This window comes from Oryx dammah, unplaced genomic scaffold, assembly GCF_014754425.2.
Source record: "Oryx dammah isolate SB20612 unplaced genomic scaffold, SCBI_Odam_1.1 HiC_scaffold_27, whole genome shotgun sequence".
NCBI classification, from domain to species: domain Eukaryota; kingdom Metazoa; phylum Chordata; class Mammalia; order Artiodactyla; family Bovidae; genus Oryx; species Oryx dammah.
The window spans coordinates 71,492,928-71,505,589 of NW_024070211.1; the positions used below are offsets into that span (position 1 = coordinate 71,492,928).

Below are 12,662 nucleotides of genomic sequence, written 5' to 3' on the forward strand. Positions count from 1 at the left end.
ACAATCCCAAAGGATCTACCAAAAAAAAAAAAATTCCTTAGAATTAATAAGCACAAAGCTACAGAAATAAAACTCATATATAAAAATTAGTTGGGTTCTATATATTAGCAATGAACAATTGGTAACTGACATTTAAAGAACAGCATAATTTACAGTGACTCTAGAAAATGGAATAGATATCAATAAGGTGATTCTAAAATGTATATAGAGAGGAAAAAGTATTCGAACAGCTGAATTTTTTTGAAATTGGCAATAATGGATAATGCATCCTGCCTAATTTTAAGAGTTACTATAAAGAGTTACTTCTAATTATAACAGTTACAATAAGCAAGTACAGCAATGACAATGAGATAGACTTATAGATCTACAAAAGAGAATACAGTCTGAAAAATAAAACCATACAAACAACTGACCACAAGAGGATAGCCTAAAAGAAGTTTCTTGGAGTGCAGAACTTTCCTATGTCTCAATTGTGGTGATGTTTGCATAATTTTATATATTTGTCATAAAAACAAAGCTGTACATTAAAAAGCAGATTTATGTATGCAAATTTTACAAATTATCCCCTTCTTAGAATTCAGTGTTCCTAATTTACTTCTATGTACTTTATGGGCTTCCCTGATGGCTCAGTGATAAAAGAATCTGCCTGCAATGCAGGAGCTCCAGGACACACGGGTTTGATCTCTGGGTTGGGAAGGTTCCCTGGAGTAGGAAATGGCAACCACTCCGGTATTCTTGCCTGGAGAATCCCAGGACAGAGGAGCCTGGTGGGCTACAGTCCACAGGGTCCCAAAAAGTTGGATACAACTGAGCTACTTAGGACACACACATGCATGTACTTTATACACTTTATAATCCAAAACATGAACTTTCTAGATGACATATAGTGGGAAAGAAAAAAGCTGACTGTAAATTATAAGTTTAATATCGCAACTCTATCTGAATGATTATTGTCTTAATTAGGAAGAGTGTTCAGTTGCTTGTAACAGAGAGCCAAATTAATGGTTTATATAAATTATGAGATTGTTTTGCATTTACCTAAAAGGTAGGCAGTCCAATATTATTTGAACTACCTGGATGATAGTGGGTATACAATATCATCAGTGTTTCAGGCTTTTTTCTTTACTGGTCTGTTTTGTAATCCTTAGAATATAATCGCTTCTACCCTCAACGTTCCTGATAGCTCAGTTGGTCAAGAATCCACCTGCAATGCAGGAGACCCCAGTTTGATTCCTGGATCAGGAAGATCCCCTGGAGAAGGGATAGGCTACCCACTTCAGTATTCTTGGGCTTCCCTGGTGGCTCAGCTGGTAAAGAATCTGCCCACAACGCGGGAGACCTGGGTTCGATCCCTGGGTTGGGAAGATCCCCTGGAGAAAGCTACCCATTCCAGTATTCTGGCCTGGAGAATTCCATGGACATATAGTCAATGGGGTCGCAAAGAGTGGTTCACAACTGAGTGATTTTCACTTTCACTCTCAAGGTCAACCATGGTCACAGGATGGTTACACAGGATGAGTTAAAAACATCAGGTCCACATAAAAGGGAGTAGGAGGAGCAAGGGAAATGACGAAACCAAAAGGGTGTGTGTCAGCTGAGTAAGTTCCTCTAAAAAACCTTCTTGGAAGTTTCAGCAATAAATTTCACCCTATATCCCAAGGACTATCTCTTTCAGCACAGGAGGCTGGGAAATGTAGTTTTTACAAGTTGCACTTATAGTCATCCTCAACAATATAGAGGTCCTACAAGGAGAAGAAAGAGAAGAATGACTATTGGCAGGCAAAGAGCAGTCTAGTTATTTAGACAATAATTCACAAATTTGTATTAGCTGTTTGCAGAATCTTATTTTAGAAAAGCAATTCAAGTCAATGGAATTGAACAAGGAAAAAAATGGAGAACAAAGAATTCCATTCACATATTTATAAAACCAGATCTTTATCTGTAATATCTCTGAAAGGCAGAATGATATGGCAATTATTACAAACACAGTTGTTTGAATATATACTGACAGACATTCCATTCCTCAAAATTAAAGAATCATTTTATCTTCAGGGTTTCAATTTTAATTTGAGCTAAATCCAAATGGAGCTAACCATGGATGTTTATTCCCCTTCTTTTTGGACCAGAAAACAAGATACAAAAATATGTGTTTTTAGACTGATCCTCACTTCTCCACATGAGGATTCTTCTTGCAGACCCTGTTGCAGAAGCTTGGATACACACAGTGATGAAAGGTCATTTTACAACTTCACATGTTCCAGATGGAGACTCCTGTGAAAGAATCTATTTTCTGGTAAAAGCCAGAAAAAGAAACTTTACACTATTTAACTGCTGTTAGTATTTTATTTCCTGCCAACACAAAAACATGATGGGACAGATTGTTTTCTCTTAATGTAATTATGTCCTCTGAAATGCAGTGGTGTAGAAAACACAAGCGGTGGGGTGGGGAGGCGGGGAGGGGTGGAGGCGTGGGCAGAGATGCTCAAGGGCTGAAAGCCCCATTGGAGGCTGAGCTTTCCACTAACCAGCTATTATACCTTGTCCAAGTTGTTTCCTCTTAGTTTCTGCTACTCTGGACCAGCTTTTGCACACTGTAGAAGAATCTTTAATTTCTTCATCTGTAGAATGAAAACTACAATATAGTGGCTTGTGTAAGAGGCAGAAGCAGCTCATGAACCCAGGTCACCTGACTCCCTGGACAGTACATTCCCACTAACCATGCGATGCTTTTATATTTGAGAAACCAGTCTTCACCAAAGTCTCTGAAGCTACTTGCGCAGGAGAGAGGAGACTGAAAAATGAGATAAGAAACCAATATGCTGGTGCCAACTCTGTCACCAGCTAACTATGACATCTAGGTTCAGGTTTCTTAGCTATAAAATGAGAGAGTTGTTTTGGACTAGAGAGAGCACTTATTGACCCAAACATATATTTGACCCTGAACTTTATCAGATATTTTATCTTGCAGCAAGAAACCTTCCTGGATCATCTTTAGGGAAACATGATCAGTGTGTTCCAACCTTTCAAGTTGTGATACATATAGTACACAAAGATATCTTTGGAAAATGGACTCTAAGACCCCTTTGAATAGAATATGCAGACACGAAGTACCAACTGTATCAGCATTCTACTCTGGCACATATGGAAGAGGCTTCCTGGAGTCCTGAGGGCTTAGGGGAATCAGGGTCTCAGCACATGTGTAATTCCGGCTGGCACACAGAAAATTGGGAAGCTAATGCCTAAATGTAACCCTTATGGTCCAGTAGTTAAGATGCTACACCTCCAATGCAGAGGATGCAGGTTTGATCCCTGGGCAGGTAACTAAGGTCCTATATGCCACATGGTATGGCCAGAAAAATTGGGGTCTTCCCTTGCGGCTCAGAGGGTAAAGAATCTGCCAGCAATGCAGGAGACCTGGGTTCCATTCCTGGGTTGGGAAGATCCCCGGGAGAAGGAAATGGCAACCCACTCCAGTATTCTTGCCTGGGAAATCTCATAGACAGAGGAGTGTGGCAGGCTACAGTCCATGGGGATGCAAAAGAGTCAGACACGACTTAGCAACTAAACAACAGCAAATCGTTAAACTCTTATTTTAAGATTTTCTTATTTACAGGTAAGATCTAGGACTCTAAATGGGTCTCCCGCATTGTGGGTAGAGGCTTTATCGTCTGAGCCACCAGGGAATCCCCTGTAAATGGGTAAATACATATGTATTAAGTTGAACCATTCGAAATTGTTAATATTTGACCATTTTTGATCTATAAAATGATAGTTCTACATGGTTCAGCCTGATACATGAAAAGAGATTTTCACTGCACAGTTATTTTTCACAATAAGCTTTGCTATATTCAAAAGGTAAAATTATTTGCCATAATTAACAAATGCACTGAAGAACAGATATGCTTCATGGTAAAGGGCTTTAATGATGACAACAACAGTAATGGTAATAATTATTACATACTTACTATTATACCAGCTATCATGGTGAGAATTTACATAGATTATCTCTTACATGGATTATCTCTTTTCTTTCCTCATAAAATCTCAGTTTTATCACTATTATATAAATGGAGAAGTTGCTGCTTAAAACATTTAAGGAATTTGCTGGTCTTTGTCAGAGTCAGCCTTGGGTGGGACCATTCCCTCAGGGCCTCTGCTGACAGATGGTGAGTTGGAGAGGAGGTTGAGAAATGTGGTCATCCTAAAAGCTGAAAAGATTCAAACCAATGTGAGCCAGACAGAAAGACTAGTGACTCTCAGGAAGACAAAGGGGATGAGATGGGCCTCTCATGTGTTCACTCTCCCACTCATAACTTATCATTCTAATACCAAAACCCGATGGAGACAGAAAAGAACCCTAGAGAACAATATCCCTTGAACACAGATGTAGATCACTGAAAGTCTTTTACAACTTCCCTTCCCTCTAAACAGCCTTCACTGTTTGTTCACTTCAACCAGATTTCAACTGCGAAAGGATTTTGGCTGATGAAAAAAACACTATGAGAGGTTTTGGGCCCCCTGACCCCAAGACACAGTTCTGGTCTGCTCCAGCCAAGGTTAGATAAACACTCAGTACTCATGGAGAGACAGATGACAGGTTCGAAAGAACAGGCATTTCCTATTTTACATGAGAAAAAAGGAGATGGAAGGCATAGAATCTAGAAAGTTCAAATTGCTGGATTCTTTCTTTTGTCTTTCCTTGAACTAAAGCTTTTAGAAGAAAAAAGACACAACAAAAACTCACTGACACTGGGGATTTATTCAGCGAAGCAATTTCCAGAGGCTATCCTAGAATCATTTCACATTCAGCTCAATATTCTGTATCTTTCACATCTATATCTTTTGTCCTATACAATGATAACTGATGGTCAGCATTACAGCCCTCAGGTCCTGCAACACACTGAATCATCAAAGGGAGATTCAATTATATTCATAAGACTGGATGGGCCCCAGCAGCACAGGGGACTTGGAGATCCAGAAAGGTTGCAACAAAGGATTTTCTGGTTAACCCTTAGTAAGTCAAAAGAAAAAAAGAAAAAAACCCAATTCTACATAATATGTGGGTGGATGGAAAAAGATTCAAATATTTGAATTGATTTAAAGATTTAAACATTTGCATAAAGATGAACATTTATAATCTCATAGATAACTCAGCAACAATTTAACTAGAAGATTTTCTATTCTTGCCCAGCAGAGAGTCACCCTAAACTTCATTTTGTGGATACCATGCTTTATTGTTAGCCATTCTGTACAATTAAAAACATCTTTTAGATTTCTTTTGGCTTTCTGATAAATGATACATATATTTTTTTAAATTAACTATGAAATATGAAACAAAAGTATGAGAAAGATCTCTGGGAACTTCGCTATCAAGAGAAAGTCATTGTTAATATTTGGTGACTATCATTATCATGATTTTTCATCTAAGCCTACTTATATACTTTAAAATTTTTAAAAAGACTTCTATAAATACATTTTAACCTCTTTTCCACTTCTTATGAGTATTTGAATCTTTCCATGCAGTTAAAATTCTTCTATAATATCTATAATGTTTGCAAAATAATCCATCATAGGGTATAGCAGAGCTTACCTCTTCCGATTGTTGGATATAAGACTTGGTACTGATTTTTCTTTGTGGCAAACAATCTTGTAATTAACAACTGATAGCTCAATTCTGGTTCACTTCCACAATGATGCAATACCTAGCAAAGTACCTGCCACATTGTAGGCCTTCCGTAAACATAAAAATTTGCGTATTAAAAAGCAGAGACATTACTTTGCCAACAAAGGTCCATATAGTCAAAGCTATGGTTTTTCCAGTAGTCATGTACGAATGTGAAAGCTGGACCATAGAGGAGGCTGAGAGCCGAAGAATTGATGCTTTTGAACTGTAGTGTTGGAGAAGACTCTTGAGAGTCCCTTAGACTGCAAGGAGATTAAACCAGTCAATCCTAAAGGAAATCAACCCTGAATATTCATTGGAAGGACTGATGCTGAAGCTGAAGCTCCAATACTTTGGCCTCCTGATGCACACAGCAGACTCATTAGAAAAGACCCTGATTCTGGGAAAGACTGAAGGCAGGAGGAGAAGGGGATGACAGAGAGGTTAGGTGGCATCATTGATTCAATGGACATGAGTTTGAGCAAGCTCAGGTAGATGGTGAAGGACAGGGAAACCTGGCATGCTGCAATCCTTGGGGTCATAAAGAGGCAGACACAACTGAGTGACTGAACAACAACAACAAATATAGATTGAAAGAATTAATGATTTCTTCAGCATAGTTTCAGAAGAGGATTAGCAGATACAAGACTATGAATATATCTGTGATATAAAATATCAAAGTGCTTCTGGAAATGCTAGACCAATTTATACTCTTGACAGTTGTGTGAGTGTGCCCAGAATAAATATTAATTTAAGAAAACAAACGAAAGTCAACAGTTGATTTTCACATTCTGAGTAACCAACAGAACATTACTGGGGGTTTTGGAACATTTCAGAGAAACTGACAAGATAATCTTTCCTGGAACTTGTGAATGTGAAACATGTCCTATATGATTTATAGCATCCTCTCTACATTAGTTACCCTAAAATCAAAAGGGGTATTCTATAAGAGAGGTGTTTCTTTGCCTTAAATCAGGGCCTGCCAAACTCCCACCTGCTGCCTGTTTGGTAAATAAAATCTGACTGGCGCACAGCCACACCCACTGGCTTACATATTGCCTACAACTGCTTTTGTGCTACCATTGCAAAGGTCAGTAGTTGCAACAGATTAGTAAGGAAGGTCTGCAAAGCCTAAAATACTTACTAGTTGACCCTTTTATAGAAGTGGTCCCCAGCACAATTTTTCCATGGACCGGGGGTTGGGAGGAGATGGTTTGGGAATGATTCAAACACATTAAATTTATTGTGCAGTTTATTTCTAATCTAATGCCTCTGCTGAACTAATAGCAAGTACCAGTCCGAAACCCAGTGGTTGGGGACCTCTGCTTTACAGGAAATGTTGTGTGTGCTAAGTCGCTTCAGGCTTATTTGACTCTTGCAACCCTATGGACACAAGTCTGCAGGTTTCTCTGTCCATGGGATTCTCCAGGCAAAAATAATGGAGTTGATTGCCATTTCTGCCTCCAGGGGATCTTCCTGACCCAGGGACTGAACCCAGGTCTCTTATCTCTCCTACACTGGCAGACAGGTTCTTTACCATTAATGTCATCTGGGAAGCCTACAGGAAATGTTAAACCCTTCTATAAATTTCTAACTGAGCATTTGATATTTTGTGTTTTGTTGTTGTTTTTAATTTTTTATTTTTATATAATTTTCAAGATTAGTTTACAATTATTACAACATATTAGCTATATTCCCCACATTGTACAATACATCCTTGAGCCTATCTTAGACCTAATAATTCATACCTCCTACTTCCCACCCCTATATTGCCCCTCCCTGGCCCACTCCACTGTCAACCACTAGTTTATTCTCTATATCTGTGAGTCTCCTTCTCCTTTGTTATATTCAGTACTTTGTTAATTTTTTAGATTCCATATATAAGTGATATCATAGAGTAGCTGTCTTTCTCTGATTTATTTCACTTAGCATAATGCCCTCCAAGTCTACCCATATTGCTGCCCATGGCAAAGTTTTGTTCTTTTTTATGGCTGAATAATATTCCATGATAGAAACTAATGGTACACCCATGACAAAAAATCAGTTAGCAAGCATTTACTGAACACTGTGGGACATGCTACCTAGTCTCAAGGAACTTAAAATATACTCATGGAGAAAAAAAGATATGTAAAAATTAGAGTTAAAAAAAAGCATTTCCACATTTGGAGACAGTACTGGAAGAAAGATAAAGTACTAAAGGATTTCAGAAGAGGGAGAGAAGAGCTGGGATTGGGGGGAAAAAAGGCAAAAATATCACTGAGAGGCAGAACTTGAGTTAGATGGTGAATGAAGAAGATCTTGGGGCAGGAAAGCAGAAGAGAAGAATGTTCTGGAATCAGGAGCATCAAAAAAAAAAAAAGGAGAGAAGTGGGATACACAGCAGGGAGCCATGAGGAGGGACTCTGTCCAGAATGCAGGTGGAGAGTATATTAGAAAACCTATTCTGCCGTAGAGTCTGAAAGTAAAATCTACTTTACCCACATTATATTTCAAAGGCACACATTTTCTGTTAAAGGAACCCAGAATATGCCTTTTACTTAAGCAAAGAATCCTTTTATGAAGCAAATTTTTATTATACAGTCCCTCTCTATAGTTCATGATGTCTAATTTTCATCCACTTTTCCAAATCTAACAGACAGTTTATTTCTCAGTAATCTGAATACCAGTGCAAAACTACACTGAAACATTAGAAAGACTAGGGAAAAATAGGATCTGAATGCAATACACACAAATACAAAAGAACAGGCAAACTGATCTCATCACTTATCATTTGCCAAAGCTCCCTGTTTAACACTGCATTTTTCTGAATATGCCAAAAATAGAGTATCTGCTTATCTTTCTATTCCCTTTGATCCAAGCTAACACAAATGTCATTGTAAAAGTAAGTCCTCTATTTTTGTTGTTTATAAATTTTGAGACCCCAAATGTCTTTTAAAATTTGCAAAGAAAGATATATTTACAGTATGGTCATTATTAATCAAAATGCTTCACTGCAGAGCACACTCTTGTATGGTATGGGTGAGCAGAGATGAGTATAACACTAAATCTATTGTCTTTATCAATGCTTTGTATGTGAAAGCACAGGGGTAAGGGGATGACCTTTTAGGAGAAATTTTTTAGAGAAAAGGTTTCATAGCAATTTTAAATGAAGGACGAGTTATCGAATGAATGCATCAAATTTTTGATTCCTAATGGTGTAGGTGTTATTCTCAGCACACACTGTTCAGATGTTCACAGACAACTGACCTATTATTGTTTAGTCGCGAATCGTGTCTGACTCTTTTGTGACCCAATGTACTGTAGCCCTCCAGAATCCTCTGTCCACAGGATTTCACAGGCAAGAATACTGGACTGGGTTGCCATTTTTTTGTCCAGGCATCTTCTTGACCAGTGATCAAACCTGCGTTCCCTACTTCACAGGCGATTCTTTACCACTGAGCCACCAGGAAAGCCCATATCTGACCTATGTGATGTGTTAAAATAAGACACCCTGATGCAGATTTGAATCACAGAAGCCACAAGCAGAAGACTGAAGACTCTTAATGGAAAGTATCATAGCATACCGACTGTGCCAAAGCAGGACATCTCTGGAGCTTTTTCATGGAAAGAACATTCCCTGGTAGGGATGATGGGGATGGAGAAAAGGTGCCTAGTTCACTCTCTCCATCTCCTCCCACTCCTGGTCTGGTGCTGGGGCTTCCACCTTTCCTATTCCCTTCTGCCATGTTCAAGTTCAGTAAAGAGTTCTACTCCTGAGAGTAGGGCTCTTCTGCTCTGGGCACCAGGGTGAACAGACCCACCATCCCCCAGCCAAGAACTCTCCCTGGTGCCAGCTGTCAAGTCGAAATGCCCTGTGAGCTGCAATGGCCCACTGTTTAATTGTATAATTACAGACAGTTAAAAATGCATGATATGTGGTGGAGAGAAAATAGTTGGTGCTCTGAGAGCCATTACAGATTATAGTTTATGAAAATTTAAAATGCTGCAATATTTATATGAGCTTGGGTGCACTGAGTTATCCTGTGTATGCTGTATTCTGCTCTGGGGCCACTGGTTCCTTACCAGAAACCAAGAAAGCCAGATGGGGATCAGCAGAGCTGCTACAGCGGTTGTAGAGCTGAGAAAAAAAAGCATCTTGAGGGCTCTGTTTCAGAACACTTTCAGGTTCTGTGTCTCAGTGATCCTGTGTTAAGAAAGCACAGTCATCAATGTTTTAAAAAACTACTTGATAATTGCTCAGATTCTCTTACAAGAGGGCGATAAGACTTTCTTTTTATGATCACTAGCAAATAAAACAGGGAAAAAAATCCACACTGTATTTTCCTGGAGTCATGGTTCTCCAGGAAAACAGAACCAAAAGGAAATCAACCCTGAATATTGATTAGAAAGACTGAGGCTGAAACTGAAGCTCCAATACTCTGGCCACCTGATGGCAAAAGCTCACTCACTGGCAAAGACCCTGATGCTGGGAAAGATTGAGGGCAGGAGAAGGGGATGACAGAGGATGAGATGGTTGGGTGGCATCACCGACTCGATGGACATGAGTTTCAGCAAACTCTGGGAGATGGTGAAGAACAGAGAAGTCTGGCATGCTAGGTCCATGGGGTTGTAAAGAGTCAGACACCACTAAGAGAATGAACAAAAACAACAACAATGATATATATTACAGTAGATTAATTATAGAAATCAGCTCATATGGTTTCAGAGGTCAAGAAGTCCCACCATTTGCCATCTGCAAGCTGAACAACCAGGAAAGCCAGTGTTACAATTCAGTCTGAGTCTGAAGGCCTAAGAAGTGGGTAGGGGGTGCTGTTGGTGTAAGTCTGAGAGATGAAAGGTCAGAAACTAGGAGATCCTATGTCCAAGAGTATAAGAACATGGGCATCCCAGGTCAGGAAGAGAGTGAATTCAGCCTTCCTCCATTTTTTGTTCTTTTGGGCCCTCAATAGATTGGATGATGTGCACATACATTGGTGAGGGCAGATGGATATTCTTTATTAAAAGTCTACTGATTCAAATGTTGTTGCTGTTCAGTCATCAGTTGTGTCCAACTCTTTGCAACCCCATGGACTGCAGCACACCAGGCTTCCCTGTCCTTCACCATCTCCCTGAGCTTACTCAAACTCATGTCCACTAAGTTAGTGATGCCATCCAACCATCTCATCCTCTGTCATCCCCTTCTAGTGCCCTCAATCTTTCCCAGCATTGGGGTCTTTTCTAATGTTTTTTATGACTGCCCAAGATATATATGTATGTGTGTGTATACATATATATATATACACATATACATACATATATATATATGAACAATTTCTATGAGTTTAGAGAATTTTGTGTAACTGTCTGAAGGAGTTAGACATGTTGCTTAAGTGGAGGTGACGTTTGCTATGATGTTTGAAGGATGAATAGGAGTTCCTGAGCCCAGAGGAAATGGCCTCCCTGGCAGAGGGAGCCACATTTAATAATACATGGAAGCCTGCAGAACATAGCTTGTTTGGGAAATTGCATGTGACCCCGGGTCACTGCATAAAAGAAAAAGAAGTGCGGAGAGTGAAGTGCTAAGGGAAGTAGCGCATTCCAGGGAATGACCTTGAATGTCATATTAACAGAGAAACGGAGGTGGAAGGATAAACCAGGAGTTTGGGATTAACATATACACATTACTATATATAAAATAGATAACCAACAAGGGCCTAGTGTACTCAATATTTTGTAATGACTATAAGAGAAAAGAATTTGAAAAAGAATATATATACATGAAGGATGGAGGAGCCTGGCGTGCTACAGTCAACGGGGTCACTAAGTGTCAGAAACGACTGAGCGACTTGAACAACAACCAGCCCATCCCTGAACAGCTGTAGTCCTCTCCTATAGGGGCAGGACCCCTAGTTCATCTTAGAGGGAGTACTAGATTAAACAAACCCCAAATGAGAACCAAGCAGACATCGTCCCCTCTGTTTCCTTTGGAGAAGCAGGTGAAGGAGGGCAGAAGAACCCAGGAGTGGTACTCCATCAGCAATGAGTGTCCCCAACATACACGACAGATAACAACCAACCAGGAAACACACAAACTCCCAAGTGACTAAACAATCAACACCTGCTACCAGAACATTTTTTTCATTTCTAGTTAGAGAACTTCTGTCACTTCTGTGTAACTTTAGATCAATGACTTCATAGCCCTGATTCAGGGTCTTTATCTGTAGTTGCAGGAGCTATAGTAGAAGGTCTCCTAAAGTCAACTGGACCTTTCTTTGTCTCTTCCTGAGCCCCCTAACATGCTAGGTGATGCCCACTCATTGGGTATACAGTGTCAAGAGAAACTCTTAGTACTTGAAATACTTCTAGTGAAGAGAGCATTTGAATAAACAAACTCTGTTAATTTGATGCCCAGATCTATTTTTTTCTTTTTAAGTCAAGTGAAATACTACATTGAAATAATTTGAAATCCATTCTTTACATTGTTTTTCTTGTTTTTCTCAAAAATAACACACAAAGAGATCACATATTTTTCATAATGTAAGAATACAATAATCAACTTATTATGTATATGTCAGCCTAGGCAGTGATTTCTAAAAAGGAAACTGGGTTTGTGGAAGAGTTAGGGAGCATGAGGAGAAAGAAAGAGCTCTGACATGATTCTAGAGGTGAATGTTTTGTGTTTCCAAGCGTATCCGTGATATAGGAATTTATATATGAATTAAGAGTATTATCATGTCACTTGGTTACATTAGGAAAAAAAACAAATAGAAAGTGACTTTTCAATAATAGAGAGCATAAAAGGTGGAACCAAGGAGAATTCTCAGCTGCATAATTTGTTAAAACAGCTCATTCTGAGATCTATTAATCTCTGAGTTTAATTAAAAGTCTGAATGAACAAACAGCTGTTTTATCTGATGCCCAGTTTCTTCTGGCTTTTCTTCTGATACCAAGAGAGATTACTGGAACTTTCTTACCTATTTACTTTCATTTACTCTTGTAAATGAGTTCAGATCTAATGTGT

At 39.1% G+C, this 12,662-nt stretch overlaps 1 protein-coding gene across 4 annotated transcripts in view; it reads right to left on the reverse strand.

The window, feature by feature from the left end:
* The window catches only part of NCKAP5 (NCK associated protein 5), a 1,043,181-nt gene that overhangs the window by 444,657 nt on the left and 585,862 nt on the right, over window positions 1-12,662 (reverse strand). The window lies entirely within an intron of this gene.